General features: G+C 37.4%; 1 pseudogene; it reads left to right on the forward strand.

Moving 5' to 3' along the window:
* The first annotated feature begins 585 nt into the window (after positions 1 to 585).
* On the forward strand, positions 586 to 1,281 carry LOC141639992 (pathogenesis-related protein PRMS-like; annotated as a pseudogene).
* Positions 1,282 to 17,358: the final 16,077 nt, after the last annotated feature.

Here is a 17,358-nt window from a genome sequence, read left to right on the forward strand (position 1 = left end):
TTATGCTCTTAATTAATTTATTTTCTCTAATAGAATATTTCTTCACCCAATTTCGAGTGGGGAAAAATAAGGAAATGGTAATTGTAATTGAGAAATTTTAGGAAATGTAAATAATTAATGATGGAATAAGGGTTAACCTGTGCCTAAATAATTATTAACATGTGTCTATTGGACACATTTAGGAAAACCCTAATTAAAAAGTGGTCAATTTATTTGAAATAAATTTTGGAGACAAATGAGAAAAATAAAAATAAAATAAAGGAAGCACTATGAAGTACTCCTTTCATTCATAACCAAACAAATCATTTCATTTTTTGATAGTATTCATAAATGAAGAGAATTTTCAAAATTCCGAGCAATATATAAGACAAAATATAATCACGTGGGATGCTGTTTGATTCGTCTAATAAGTACAATAAAATATCATACTTTTATATTTTTCTATAATGTAAAATTTACGTTAGTATGTAAAAGGGAAATGACGAGTTTGGAATTGAATGGAAGGAATATGAAGCAAGGGTAAACATTATTGTTGGTTACATCTTGAGCCTTCGAATCCTCTATATAAACCAAATTGGATTGCTATGTTTCATCACTTTCAAGTCCCAACCAAAGCACACATTTACCCACAAAACGTCTTATACACAATAACAATCCCACCAATAATGGCAACTAGAACCACAAAGTATCCCTTAATTTTGGGAACATTCCTACTCCTCTTATCATTACTACCTTGTTTAGCAACAAATAATACGAGTAACAAACAATTAGTACTAACTAACAAAACTCCTACAAACATAATTAACCAATACTTAACACCTCAAAACAATATAAGAGCAAGACTAGGCCTCCCTCCTCTCCAATGGAGTAACAAACTAGCAAGCTACGCTCGTTGGTAGGCCAACCAAAGACGAGGCGATTGCGCAATGATACACTCAGGCTCCGATTACGGTGAGAACCTGTTTTGGGGTAGTACCGGTAGGAAATGGGGGCCGGTTGATGCGGTAGCATTTTGGGCTAGTGAAAAAAGCTATTACAATTACTATACTAATACTTGTGCTCAAGGAAGAGAATGCTTGCATTATACTCAAATTATTTGGAGGCATAGTTTGAGAGTTGGGTGTGCTAAAGTCATTTGTTATAATGGCTATACTTTTATTGGTTGTAATTATGATCCTCATGGTAACATTCTTGGACAAAAACCATTTTGATGTTTCATGTAATTTTAATTTATAATTTGTAACGCAATTTAATATATCGAGTAAAGGTTAATTTCCCGCCTTTGAAAATTGAGTTAGCTCATGATTTAGAGGCTAACGTTAGTAAATAAAAAAATGTCAATGATTTTTTCCATGTATTTGATATTTCAAGTACTAATTAGTTATTTCAAGCAAGTGTTATGATAAATTTATTGATGAGCATCCAAATTAGAGTATAAGACCATGATATTAATTAAAATCGAATTATTGGAGAAATAGAGAATATACCTAAATTGTGAAATACTTTCTTCAAGACCTTTTTCACAAGGAAATTTATTAGGTTGATGTTTAGGCATATGACTAATAAGTAATACGGAGTAACCTTTAACCCTGAAGAGATTCAAGTGATAGTGAAATCTTACTCTAGAGTTCCGACTTTTGTAAAGAGGAAAATGAGTTTGAATAACCCAAGAAGCCAAGACTCGACCCATCACCCATGTTCTCCTTCATAGTCTTCAAATTTTCTCTAAGAAGACACAAGTCATAATAAAGCACACAATATAATGGTTATATGCTACAAGACCTGAAGCTTGACTTTAAATTGGGAGTTACACTACAGACCTACCAAATAGGATTGTTGATTACTACTTCAATGTAGTAACATACCTGCCCAACGGTTATTTGGTAAGACTGTATAATGCATAATAATCAAGTCAGATTCAACTTTATTTCAGGATACATATCAATTTTGTTGATGAATTTGATTTATTATATGATCATTACTCCTTTAGTTGTTAGTTTGATGAATTGGGAATGACTCATATATATCATCGTATGAGACAAATGATCTGTACCCTTGCTTATTATTACTCTCCTCTGCCTCATCAATATAATAGTTTACATTTACGTTATTTTCCTATACTATATTTAGCTTTGAATTCGAGTTGGGTAAGGCAATAAGGAGGTAAAGTTCTTCGTCATAAGCTTTAATATTTTTCACTTTCGTGTCACAAACTCAATCATTCCTAAGTTAAACTAAAAACGACCCCTTCCACATTAATTTAAGTACTCTAAATCTCCAACATAAGTAACTTTTAGTTATTTAAATTAGGCCTACCAAACTACCGTGTTTAATTGATGTCTCCAAGACTCCAACTAGAAAATTGTTCTAATAAATGTTGTTGCAATCCAATTTCTCCTTCCATAAATTTATGATTCTACATAGTAGACATTACAGTATACGGCTGAGCAAAAGATCCGATTATCCGAACCGATCCGATATGAAAAAATGGTTATACGAACCGAATAAGGGTTTTAGATCGGATATCCAATCCAAAATTTTCGGATATGGATCAAATACGGATATCAAAGTTGAGACTTTCGGATATCCTATCCAATCCGTTAAAAATTGACATGGACGTTTTAGGGCAGGCTTCTTATTTCTAGGCCCATATCAGAATATACAAGACTAACCGGATATTCAAAATGGTTGGGAACCGATGTCAGATATTAAAAAAATGATTTTGGGATCGGATGTCCTGTAAGAGAGGTATATTGAATGAATGATAAATGATACATTGCACTGAGGATTACATCGATATATATAGGACTAGGTTACCTCTATTTTAGGTGAAGATAAAGATCATATAGACATGAATAATATACTAACTATATTTACATAATATGTATTATTTACTTTGCCTATTTGTGAAGATTTGGAGATATGGAGGATATGGGAGGATCACGGTTGATACGCCCCCTCAAGATGGACTTCGGTGGGAGAAGACCAATCTTGTCTCGCAGTTCTTGAAATCGGAGTTTGTGAAGTGGCTTGGTTAGAGCATCAGCGAGTTGGTCTTTGCCGGCGATATGTTGGATGCGAATGTGACCAAGCTGAAGTTGTTCGCGAACAAAGTGAAAGGCTAGAGCCATGTGCTTCATTCGTGAATGAAAGACTGGATTTTTGGCATAGAGTGCGGCTGACATATTATCACAGTAAATGGCCGGTGCTTTGGTGGTGACTATGCCTAGTTCGGTAAGTAGGTTGCGTAACCCCAGAGAGTTTCAAGAGTGACAAGAATGGCGGCGGAACTCGGCTTCGGTTGTGGAAAGTGCCAATCCTCGTTGTTTTTCGAGGACCGGGAGATGGGGTTGCGTCCGAGATAAATGAGATAGCCGGTGGTGGAGATGTAGGATTGCTTGTCACCCGCAAAGTCGCATCACGTAAAGCATGAAGACAAAGAGGTGAGGTGCGATAGAGTTGTAGGCCGTGGGTTTGAGTGCCTTGCAGGTAGCGTAGTAACCGTTTCAGAGCCGTCCAATGCGCGGAAGTAGGGTGATGGAGGAACCGAGCTAGCGGTTGACCGTGAAAGCGATGTCGGGGCGCGTGAGAGATAGGTATTGAAGGCTCCCGACAATGGCACGATAGTCCGAGTGATCTTGGACTGGTTTTTCATCTTCACGGATAAGTGGTGTGTCCGTGGCAATAGGCGTGTTTATGGGTTTGCTTCGGACATTTTGTATTTTGTTAGTAGGTTATAAATGTATTTAGATTGGTTTAGGTGTATGCCGAGATCATTATGTGCGACCTCAATGCCAAGAAAATAAGAGAGTGGTCCTAAATCTTTTATTGAGAATCGTTGTGCTAAATTGGTTATAAATTGTTGAATATGGTTTTGATTTGGACCGGTAATGATGATATCGTCAACGTAAGCGAGCATGTATATACAGGTTGTTTTTGTTTTTAGAAGAAATAATGAGGAGTCTGATATGGATTGTTTAAAACCATAGTTGACGAGATATGTTTTTAATTCGGTATACCATGCGCGGGGGGCTTGTTTTAAGCCATAGATGGCTTTGTTTGGCTTGCAAACAAAATCGGGTTGTGTGGCATCAACAAAGCCTTGCGGTTGTGCCATGTATACACTATCGGTTAAAGTGCCTTGTAAAAATGCATTGTTAACGTCGAGATGTCGAAGTGCCCAATTTTGGACTACCGCAAGAGAGAGTATGAGACGGACGGTTGTTGGCTTAATTACTGGGCTAAAGGTTTCAGTATAGTCTATGCCGGGTCGTTGGTGAAATCCTTTAGCTACAAGACGTGCTTTGTGCTGCTTGAGAGTTCCATCGGGATTATATTTAATCCGATATACCCATTTGCAGCCAATAACGTTGTGTGAGGGTTGTCGAGGGACGAGAGTCCAGGTTTTATTTCAGACAAGGGCATCATATTCATCCTGCATAGTGTGACGCCATGGAGGAAGTATGAGTGCCTGCTTGACCGTGTTTGGTAGCGAATGAGTAGTGGTTGAGACGTGAGCTAGGTTGGCATATCGAGGATTTGGTTTTCGAATGTTATTTTGAAGGCGAGTGACAACAGTGCTAGGTGGTTGATGATTCGGTGTGGGTGTGGTGGATGTAGATGGTGCAGCGGTGGAAGTTGAGGGCGCAGCAGATGATGAAGGAGTGGAGGAGGGAGTACGACGGGTATAGACTTGGTGAATAGGGTGTCGTGATTGGTGAGCAGCAGTAGGGACGGTGCTCGAAGTGGCAGATGGAGGTGGTGAGAGTATAGGAATGAGAAGGTTGCACCAATCATCGGGATTGGTGTGAGTGTCAGTAGGTGATGCGGTTGTAAGAAGACTCTTGTAGGCAAATTCGTCTTCAATAAATTTAACATGACGAGAGGTGTAGATGCGATTTGTCTTAGGGTCGAGACAATGGAAGGCACTTTGGGTTGTCGAATATCCTACAAAAATACAAGGTATGGATCGATAATCGAGTTTATTCTTTGTGTAAGGCCGAAGCCATGGGTAACACAAGCATCCGAAATTGTGTAGTTTGGTGTAATTGGGTTCGACATTATGGAGTAAAAAATATGGGTTTTTGTTGTTTAATGACTTAGTAGGTAGACGATTAATTAGATAAGTTGCAGTACTAAACGCAAAAGGCCATAGGGTCGTTGGGAGTCCGGCATGAGCTAGTAAAGCGAGCCCGGTTTCAACGATGTGACGGTGTCTTCTTTCCGCGTATCCATTATGTTCGGGGTGTGTGAGGCGGAGAGGTGGAATGACTTATGCCATTGTCGAGTAAAGTAGGCGTTAGTTTTTGAAATTCTCCACCATTGTCGGAGAAGAAATGTTTAACGGTTTTGTTAAAGTATTTTTCTACAAGAGCTTTAAATCGAAGAAGGACTTGCGCGGTTTCGGATTTTTGTTTTAACGGGAATAACCAAATGTATTTTGTGTAATGGTCGACAAAAATAACATAATATTTGTATTGTTCACGTGAGAAAACGGGACTAGTCCATAGGTCCGAGTAGATTAATTCGAGTGGTGAGGTTGTAGTGAGCGACGATGTTGCAAATGGTAATTTCGTACTCTTACTAATATGACATGAATTGCAAAAAGAAAAATTATGAAAGGGAAATGTTGCATTTTTATTGATGATTTTCATTACATCATAAGTCGGGTGGCCTAATTTATGATGCCATGATAGAGGAGTTGAGCTTTTCTTGGTGAAATAAGCACTCGGTTGGGACGGGCTCAACTCGTAAATCCCGTCTTTAGCTCGGCCCTGGAGTAGTATCGTTCCCGTCGAGATTTCCTTTACAATAAACGAAGACGATGAGAAAATTACACATGCATTATTTTCACGACATAATTGGGAAATAGATAAGATATTACGAGAAATTCGAGGCACATGTAAAACATTGGTGAATTTAAGAGACGAGAAAGGTAAATGAAACGAACCTATATTAGCGATATCCAACGAGGAACCATCTCCAATGAATAAATTGTCTGGGCTGAGGTAAGGGGAGTGAAGGGCAAGGGTGTCAAGGTCGTGGGTGACGTGGTGGGAGGCCCCACTGTCGAGGAGGTAGTTAGGGTTGGGGCCGGGATGGTTGGCAGTGGCCGTGTGGGCCTGGGGTGGTTGTGGGTTGGTGCTAGTAGGTGGTGATGGAAACACGATATTAGGATACATTTTGCGAAAGAAAGGGCAATGCGCAATGACGTGCCCGGTTTGCCTACACCACTGACAACGACCCTTAAAGGGACGTGGGTTGGCGTTGGTGGAGGCTGAAGGTTGTTGAGGCATGGGGTTGTAGGAGGTGGTGGACGGCTGGTAGTGATTGCGGTTGCCGCGGTTGTTGTTATTTCTATAGGATAGGTTGGCAGTTGGTTGAAATAGGTCGTTTGTTGGTTGTTGTTTCAATAACAATTCATGGTGCAGCAACTTCTCGTGAAGGAGTTCAAAAGAAACTAGCAGTGCTAGTTGGTCGATACAGGTTTTAAAAACGTTGATATAGTCACTGATCGATTGATCAGAGGTTTTGACTATTGAGTCTAGACGGTCTTTTAGTTGTAAAATATGCGCTCTAGACGGGTTTGCATAGGTTGAAGCGAGGATATCCCAAGCTTCCTTGGCCGAGGTTGCTCTCACAATTAGAGCTTGGACAGTAGCATCCAAAGTATGCCCATGAGAGCACCTAGAATGAGACCATCCTGTTTAAGCCATGAGAGGTAGGCCGGATTCGGTTTTTCTTGCTTGTCCTCACCCGTGATGGTTGGTGAGGGTGCGGGTTGGGTTCCGTCAAGAAACCCGAAAAGACTATATCCGAAGAGGATATTCATGAGTTGGAATCTCCATGAGACATAGTTCATGGGATTCAACTTAACACAGTTATTGAGATTAAGAGAAATCAAGGGTGTGGTGGTGTCGTGTGGGTTAGGGATGGTGATTTCAGGGTTGGTCATGGTGGCGGGTTGAGTGATTGTGACGGAAATAGGGTGGGATCTTTTGAAGGAGGTTGGCTGCCGAGGTGAAAGAGGGTTTTTGTTGGATCGGTTGTGGCTCTTAGATACCATGTAAGAGAGGTATATTGAATGAATGATAAATGATACATTGCACTGAGGATTACATCGATATATATATATAGGACTAGGTTACCTCTATTTTAGGTGAAGATAAAGATCATATAGACATGAATAATATACTAACTATACTAGTTTGAATGCCCGTGCATTGCAACGGGGTAATTAACTTATTTATAATGAAAAAAAAAATGTTATAAGAGTTTAATGTTTACATTCTATGTCTAAAGATTTGTTTACATATTATTAAAATATCTCTTTCAAAAAAAAATAAAAGATTAATATATACATGGGTTAACTCTTATTTATAATCATATAATCACCCCACCTTATACTAATCTTTCGATGTGGGACAATTCTACTATTTATAAGTAATATATTCACCAAACTTGGATTATGTTTCTGATGTGGGACAATTCTACTATTTATACATAGTATATATTCATCAAACCTCCATTGTTTTTCAATATGGGACAAATAACATACTCAGAATTAGACCATCGTTTTTGCACTTAGTTCGACATCCAACCAGATCCCGAATACCGAATACGGACAATTGCTACTCATTATATATAATAATTATATTTAAATTTAATAATATGATCAAGTACTCTCCATTAATATTTGTACGTTGTTTTTCTTCATTTTTTTTTTATCATAATTGAGATACGGAAATGTCCCGTGGTACCCCTTAATTTTGATAATTTTGACTTCTATTTATAATCATAAGATCACCCTGCCTTATGGTAATCTTCCGATGTGGGACAATTCTAATATATATACATAGTATATTCACCACACTTACATTACTTTTCAATGTAGGACACATAACATACTAAGTACACCATTTATTTTCGCACCTACTTTGACATCAACTCGATTTAATAATGAGAAAATACAATAGAATCTACACTCTAATGATAGCATTTTTTTGTCACCATCTAATTATATAATTTTCATACGATACTTTTTTGTCAAATGAAATATAAAGTTTTTATATCAAAATTATAAACAACACTTTAATATAATATAGAAAATGTATATATATATGAGACAATTCTATTATTTATACATAATATATTCACCACACCTACATTATTTTTCAATGTGGGACATATAATATACTAAAAAGTACATATCTTTTAGGATGCCTCCTATTTAAATTTCACCCTACTAAAAAGTACATATCTTTTATATATTATTCTTTCGATGTGAGATACATAATTTAATTATTTAGACGTAGTATGTTCATCATGCCTACATTATTTTTCAATGTGAAAGATATAACATACCAAGAAGTAAATGTCTCTTCTTAAAAAAACTATTATTGTATACGTATTATTTTTCTTTGAAGGTAAAACCACTTAGTCTCGATCGACGATCATTAGATAGGGATCTCTATATCGTACATATAACGACACATTAATGCTCTGGGAGACAACCATTAGTAAAATCTTTAGTTTTGTACTGTGTTAGGAGACAACCATTAGTAAAACTCTTGGTTTTGTATTGTGCTTTAAGCTTTAACTTTGTGTATGTTGTAATGTTGTTCATTATAGGTTGCCTATGTGACACCAACATTAAGTGATTTTTGCTTCTCTTGTTCATGTTCTTAACTCTTTCCCGAGTAGTTATCATCAATCTCCACTTTATGTTTTATATCATATCATAGAGATAATAATAGAAAATCTTAAGAGAGCTCTTTAAAACAATATTTATGAGACTAAACAAATTTTGGGTTGATACATAAGTTCCAAATATGTCTCCTATTTATAATCATAGGATCACACTACCTTATACTAATCTTTCAATGTGGGACAATTCTACTATTTATATATAGTATATTCACCACACCTACTTATTTTCCAATGTGAGACAAAACATACTAAAAAGTACACAATTTTACATATTAATAAGTACACCATCTTTAATATGTGCAAATAATATGAAATTTATACTCTAATGATAGCATTTTTTACCACAAAACTAATTATATTATTTTCATAATTTTTTTAACGATATTTTTTCGGCAAATGAAATGTAAAAGTTTGATATAAAAATTAGAAATATCACTTGAATATAATTTAGGAAATATACATATTATAATAATTAAAAGATTCTCTACTTTATTTTTTACATCAAAAATTATACTTTCCTAAATTGATTTTTGATGATGTGGACGCTCTCAAATCGCTCAAAAAAACTCTCTTTTATATATATACTAGAGTTAATGCCCGTGCGATGCACGGGTCTATTTGTAGTCTCTGTCGAGTATAATAATGTAATAAACTTCTAAAAAAATATTTTCACGATTAGAACAATATACTACTTTGTTTGTGTATGTGGTGTTCTACCCAAGTAATTTTCTCACCAACTAATTGCAAAATTATTATTATTATTATTATTATTATTATTATTATTATTATTATTATTATTATTATGTTCTAGCTTTAACTTAATAATCCTAGTCAGATAATAGTTTTCCTTCATGTAAAATTTACAATATTACTCTGAGATGTCGCATAGTAACTAAAGGGGCATTTTGCTATGTCGCAATTATGAAAAAAAACAGTTTTATTCCCACCGATGAGTGTTATTTTATTGTTAGAAGTCTCTATATCTTTTTAACTCGTTATTTTATACGGAGTACTACTTGGTAAGCATGTGAGTGACGTGAAAACATACACCAATACAATGAGATTTAAGAGGGTGGTCATCAGTGCGGGTCGGCCGGATCAGGGTTTGGGAGACCCTGAACCGGCCCGGGTCAAAAGTGACCCGTGAGGCGGGTTTAGGGCGGGCTGCGGTGGGTCTAGGGCGGGTCCGGGTTAGACATTTGGGGGCCCGGAACTGGCCCGGATATAGGGCGGGTCGGGTTGGGTCCGGGCTAGCAAGGCCGACCCGCACTAATGACCAGCCCTACCAAGGCAATATTGTATTTGTTTTCGTAAAAATCATGTTAGTGAAAGCCTTTGGAAGTAATTACGATTTACATTATTTACACGCAAATATTAATCTATGGAGTTTTAACAAAATATTAGGACGCCAAGAAACACGAACTTAGGAGACCTGCTTTGAATCCCACCATGTGAAAACACGAACTTAGAAAACCGGCTTCTAATCCTACCATGTGAAAGATTATTTGTCAAGTAAAAGATTTAAGCATTATTTGATTTAATCCCAAGAAACAACGTAACATAACGATTATTCAATGGTTACGGAAATAGAAGTATCTTCTTGTATCAATGATAAATCTGAACTCCAAAACAAGTTCCATTGACAACGAATATAAAGCTACATTAAACGAATATAACACCAACTACCAATGAAGTGTAGCAACCCACTGAACATCTAAACCAAGAAAAACTCGTCAAAATAGCTTTAATATAGCCCATGTATAGTTTCCGATGAAATTCGGCTATCATCTCTGATGATGTGTAAAAGTGTAGAACTTCCAGCATGTATGGAGATTCCATTGGAGGTTGAAGAGGCATATTATTCTTCGCAAATCCTACCCATACCACAATACCAACGGCAAGACACATCCATCCCATCACATCATAGGCGAAATCATGATTTCGTTCTTGTTTGCCGACTTCTCTTATTCATCCATAGTTAATTAGCTTCTAAAAGTAGGATGGTAAAATTTAATCATAAATTAGCTCAACCAAATAATTTATTTAACAAAAGTAAATTATTGTTCGAAATTTTGGGTAAAAAAGCTTTTCAAATACTCCGTAACTTAGATATTCGCAGTATTGGTATGCAGCTTCAAAACGACTTCTCTACAAAAGCATCAAAAAAATATGTTTTAAATCATCGAAAAAAATTATGCCATATTAATTAGACTTGGATATACAATTGATTACCAAATCTTGTTCTTATTATGAGTACGGTACAACTATTTGAATTGAAACACATGTTCTCATATTTTTATTTTTATAGATATGAATGTATAAAAGAACATGTTATTGTTTGAATTTATGGATTGTTTTTTTATAACTATGATAAAATCTCAATCCATTAGTGAACTACCCTCCATAGTGTGATGCATGGACCTGGTCTACTTCTTAATTATAGAAGAGAATAAAATACAACACACATTAGATATTATCCCTTGGCAAAATTGTTTCAATATTAAAATCATCAAACTTTGAAGAATTTGTCTCGAATGTTTGTTCCATAATGCTAGAAAATTTTAAAAGTAATATGGTTGATGAATGCTAACCTTTTCCGATAGAAATATCCAAAGTAAACTCACTATGAGCAAACAATATACACAATATAGCATGAATAAAGTAAAAGTTTATTCCGTATATATGAAAAGAAAATCAAAAGGCCAAGAGAGAAATAAGATCAGAGCAAAATACAAATATAACGTGTTAATAAAATCAATTAAGCAATACTTTTCATAGCAATAATCACCCGGCCATATTAATCAGGAGAATTGAATCCTTTGTCGATGTATAGTACCTACAAACAAAATCAAGTGGTACATAATTAGAGAAATAAAAAATAAAAAATAAGTAGAAAAAAGAAACATGCATAATTGAGGAAACCATTGAGGCAAGAAAGATTATATATATACACATAATAGGGTTTACTTAGTGTTCTTTTTCTCATAGAATTTTAATTTATGAACAACTCTAATAGACCATAACAACCAAATTCAGTACGTGTAGGTAATTAAGAGGATTATTTTTCAAATTATTTTAATTGTTAATTAATTTTAGGTAGGATTATTTTTCAAATTATTTTAATTGTTAATTAATTTTAGGTAGTTCGTAGAAGTTGGACTCTCTCTAATCGCTCGAAAAAAGCTTCCTTTAATAATATAGATAGATATAGATTTACATAATATGTATTATTTACTTTGCCTATTTGTGAAGATTTGGAGATATGGAGGATATGGGAGGATCACGGTTGATATGTCCATCCATGTTCTGTACGTAGACACACCATCCATCAAGAGTCCATGAGGACCATGACTCCCAAGTCCCACATGGAAGTGCAACTGATATTGAGGACCCACATTTACCCGCCAAGAATCCACAACATTATCTTCTATTTTCACTTCTCTTTCTCTCTATGCATGCATTTCTGTGTTTTGGTTAATATCATCCATTGATTCATTAATGGGTAAAGTCCCCAATTCCAAAAATGTATCAACAAATTTGCAACCTTTTACCATTCAAATCTGTAATTCCCAGTTTAACCAACTTCCCTAAAATTGTTCATAATTGTTCTTATTCAACCTACAACAACAACAACAATAATAATAATAATAATAATAATAATAATAATAATGACAGTAACCCTAATTTTTGGTTGAAAAAGAGCAGCAAATCTAATCTTAAACGCCTTACTTCTCGAATTGTTCAGCTCACTCGTCGTAAACAGCTTCATCAGGTTCGACTCTACTCTCCCCGTCCCAGTCAATTGTTTACCCTTTTTATATTCTAATTGTCGGTTGATTGAATTCCTTTGTGAATCTTGTGGTGAAGGTGTTTGAAGAAATAGAGATAGCCAAGAGAAGATATGGCGGATTGAACACAATTGTGATGAATGCAGTGCTTGAGGCGTGTGTTCATTGTGGTGACATTGACTCTGCTTTGAAGCTGTTTGATGAAATGTCCAACTCAAGAAGCTGTCGTGTCGATAACGTCTCTTATGCCACTTTGCTCAAGGTAGTATTCACTCTTTCAAATTATCTGCTTTCTGTCCCTGCTCTCCTGTAACAATCTTAGGGAAGAATTCCGGAAGATCGATACTTAATTGGGATTTTCTCAATGAAGAACCCTAATTTCAATTTGGGAATTTCAGAGAATTAGAGAGAGAAAAAGTGTTTGTTTTTATTGATGATTGATGAATGAATTCTTTTACAGCACAGCACATCTATTTATATACAACAAATGACTCCTGACAGCTCACGCTTGTAACTAACTTCCCCACATCCTAACAAACTTCTTAACAAACTCTAACAACTTTTACTTATGATTTTTCAGAATCATAACAATCCTTTCCCCTTAAAATGAACTTGTCCCAAGTTCAATCCAAAGAAAAATCAGGATACCTCCTTGTGAAATCATCATATTCCTCCCAAGTTGCATCTGCTTCATCACCATTACTCCATTGAATCAACAAATGTACTCCATAACCTGCTCCCTTCTTCACCATTTTCCTCTCCAACAACTTCCAAGGTTCAGCTTTCAGCATCAAATTATCATCCACTTCAGGTACAGTAGCAGACACTGGTAGTGCCCCATGGTGTTTCTTTAGCTGAGACACATGAAAAACTGGATGCACCCTTGATTCCACAGGTAAGACAAGCTTATAGGCCACCTTCCCCACACGTTTCTCCACTGTAAAAGGGCCAAAGTACTTGGGTGCCAGCTTTTGGTTAACCCTCTGCACCACAGATTGCTGTCTGTAGGGTTGCAATTTCACATAAACCCAGTCCCCTTCTTCAAACTCCACATCAGACCTATGCTTGTCACTTTGAACCCTCATTCTGTCCTGAGCTCTCTTCAAATGGAATTTCAACAATCTAATGCACTCTTCCCTAGCTACCAGACTCCTGTCCACTGCTGCCACTCTACTGTCCCCAAGAACATAAGGAATATGTAACTGAGGAGGTTGTCCATACACCACCTCATAAGGAGTAATACCAATGGAAGAATGAAAATTGCTGTTATACCACCATTCAGCAAGTGGAATCCAAGCTGCCCATTCCTTAGGTCTTTCCCCTGTCATGCATCTAAGGTAGGTCTCCAAACACTTGTTCACAGCCTCAGTTTGCCCATCTGTTTGGGGGTGATATGCAGTAGACATGTGCAACTCCACATGCTGCAACTTGAAGAACTCTTGCCAGAACTTACTGAGAAACACCTTATCCCTATCACTAACAATGGTTTTGGGGGAACCATGCAGTTTGAATACCTGCTCAAAGTAGATTTTGGCAACAGTAGTGGCATCAAAAGGGTGTGTCAACAGCAGAAAGTGTGCATACTTGCTCAATCTATCCACCACCACCAATATAGTATCCTTCCCTTGAGATTTGGGTAGCCCTTCCACAAAATCCAGAGAAATGTCAGTCCAAACGCCATCAGGAATAGGCAAAGGTTGTAACAACCCTGCAGGAGCCTGTAAGATGGGTTTGTTTTGCTGACATTGAGGACATCCCCTGATCAAATTCCTGATGTCCCTCTTCATCTTCTTCCAATAAAACAGTTGAGACAACCTTTTGTACGTAGCCAATACCCCAGAATGACCTCCCACAGAACTGCTATGCATGAATGAGCAAATTTCTCTTCTCAAGTCTTCATTAGGACCAACTACAAGTTTCCCTTTCCTTGTCAACTGATCATTCTCCCACTTGAATTTTGTTCCTGTCAAATTTCCCCCCTTTAACTGCTCAATTAACTGAGTATACTCACTGTCTTCCCAGCTTTGCATCACCTTTTCCAGAATGTCTGATCTGATCTGAGTAACAATGGTGTTCAGCAATTCAGCCCCATTCACTCTAGAGAGAGCATCTGCAATTACATTCTCCTTCCCTTTCCTGTATACCACAGTGTAATCCATGCCCAACAATTTAGGTAGACATTTACTTTGGAAAGCACTAGTTATCTTTTGCTCCAATAAGTATTTCAGACTGAAGTGGTCAGTTTTGATAGTGAAATGATGACCTAAGAGGTATGGTCTCCATTTCTCCACAGCCATTACCACTGCCAACAACTCCTTTTCATAAGTGGACAGACCTTTGTGTTTGTCAGCCAAAGCTTTGCTCAGAAAGGCAATAGGGTGCCCACCCTGAGATAGCACTGCACCTATCCCTATATCAGAAGCATCAGTCTCCACTTCCAAAGGCTGAGTGAAATCAGGTAGGGCTAATACAGGGGTCTGACTCATTACTCTTTTTAACTCCTCAAAGGCTTTAGTAGCTTCTTCACTCCATTTGAAGGCATGTTTCTTGAGTAAATTGGTCAGAGGCTTGCTAATGATCCCATATCCTTTCACAAATTTCCTGTAATAGCCCGTAAGCCCTAAAAATCCTCTGAGCTCTTTGATATTCTTTGGCACAGGCCAATCAGACACAGCCTTAATCTTTTCTGGGTCAGTGGCTACACCCGTGGCAGAGATCACATGACCCAAATACCCCACTTCAGGTGCCCCAAACAAGCACTTGCTCTTTTTAGCAAAAAGAGTATTATCCCTGAGTATTTGCAAGGCAACCCTTAAATGCTTCAAATGGTCTTGCAATGTAGGGCTGTAGATTAGAATATCATCAAAAAATACCAGTATAAACTTCCTCAAGTGTTGTTTGAAAATAGAATTCACGAGACCCTGAAAAGTGGAAGATGCATTAGTGAGACCAAAGGGCATCACTACAAATTCATAGTGCCCTTCACGAGTTCTAAATGCAGTCTTCTGAATATCTTGATCTCTCATCCTTATCTGCCAATACCCTGATCTGAGATCAATCTTAGAAAAAATGGTTGAGCCATGTAGTTCATCCAACAACTCATCTATCACAGGTATAGGGAACTTGTCTTTGACGGTGTGTTTATTTAGTTCTCTGTAATCAACACATAACCTCCAAGTACCATCTTTCTTCTTTACCAAAACCACAGGGGAAGAAAATGGGCTTTGACTCCTCCTCACCACTCCACTATCCAACATCTCTTTAGTAATTTTTTCAATGGCATTCTTTTGTATGATGGGGTATCTATAGGGCCTAACATTGATGGTATGTGTTCCTGGTTGTAGGTGAATTTGGTGATCAAATTCTCTATGAGGTGGCAGGGTTTTAGGTTCTTCAAACACATCACTAAACTCCTGCAACATTTCTTCTACCTGCTTAGGACACTGCACCTCCACCGACTGCCCCAACATAGGTTGTTGACCCACAGGATGCACCTGCATAGCATATATCTGCCCCATTCTGCTCCCCTTCTGTAAGTGCACTCCATCCAACCAGTGCAGCCCACCACTCTGCATACCCCTCAATACTACCTTCCTCCCTTGATATGTAAACTCCATTTTCAGATGCGTGAAGTCCCAGCTTACAGGGCCTAGAGAAGCCAGCCACTGTATACCCAAAACCATCTCACAACCCCCTAAAGGTACTACCATTACATCAGCTTTAAACTCCACTCCATGTAACTGCCAAGTAAAGTTCCTGCAAGTTTTGGTGGAGACAAGAGTATCTCCATTGGCCACTGACACAATCAGAGGGTAAGTGGTGCTAGTTTTACACCCTAACTTCTTGACCACCTGCTCATCCACAAAATTATGTGTGCTACCAGAATCAATTAAGATATGAATGGGGTTTTTCTTGACCCTCCCAGTCACTCTCATGGTTTGGTATGCATTATTACCAGAAATTGCATTCAAAGAGATTAAAGGTTGTTCCTCACTCACAACTTCAGCACCTCTAACTCCTTCTTGACTTATTATTTCCACCACATCACTGTCAACTCCACTCCATCCCTCTTCACTGCTCTCCCCTTCCTCAGTCACCTGAATTACTTCAATTTGATACAATTTTGCTGCACATTTATGTCCAGGGGTAAAAACTGCTCATCACAATGAAAACATAGGTTCTTCCTTCTCCTTTCCTCCATATCATAAGGTAAGGGAGGTCTGTTCCTAGGTTGCTGAAAATTGGGCTTTTGTGAATTGACATTGTTGTTAGGTCTAGGAACATATGGACGGAATTTATTGAAAGTTTGTGAACTAGACCCAGACCCTTCATTACCCCCCTGCACCACACTCTGCACTTTCTGCACAGGTCTTTCAGACCCAAATCTGTTAGCCATCTTCAAAGCACTCACATTTTCTTCCTGTAACCTAGCATAATACATAGCAGCAGCTAGGGTTGCGGGTCTGAAGGCTCTAACAAAGGGTTTAATGGTGGATTTAAGTCCTCCAACAAAGCTGTCCAAGAAATATTGATCAGGGATTTGTGGGTTTCTTTGCAACATCAAAGATTTTAGTCTCTCAAATGCATCCAAATAATCTTCCAGTGAATGAGTTTGATGAAGTTTATTAAATTCTTCCACAACAGTATCAACTACTTCATCTCTAAATCTAGCACATAAATCCATCACAAATTCATTCCAATCAACATTTCTTCTATGTGCAAGATAACTATGAACCCACAATTCAGCTTTACCACTCATATACAATGAAGCCAAATCAACTCTTTGATTGTTTTGCACCTTACACAACTCAAAATATCGATCACATTTTTGCAACCAAATCCTAGGGTTCACACCATCAAA

Source organism: Silene latifolia, unplaced genomic scaffold, assembly GCF_048544455.1.
Source record: "Silene latifolia isolate original U9 population unplaced genomic scaffold, ASM4854445v1 scaffold_695, whole genome shotgun sequence".
Lineage (NCBI taxonomy): Eukaryota > Viridiplantae > Streptophyta > Magnoliopsida > Caryophyllales > Caryophyllaceae > Silene > Silene latifolia.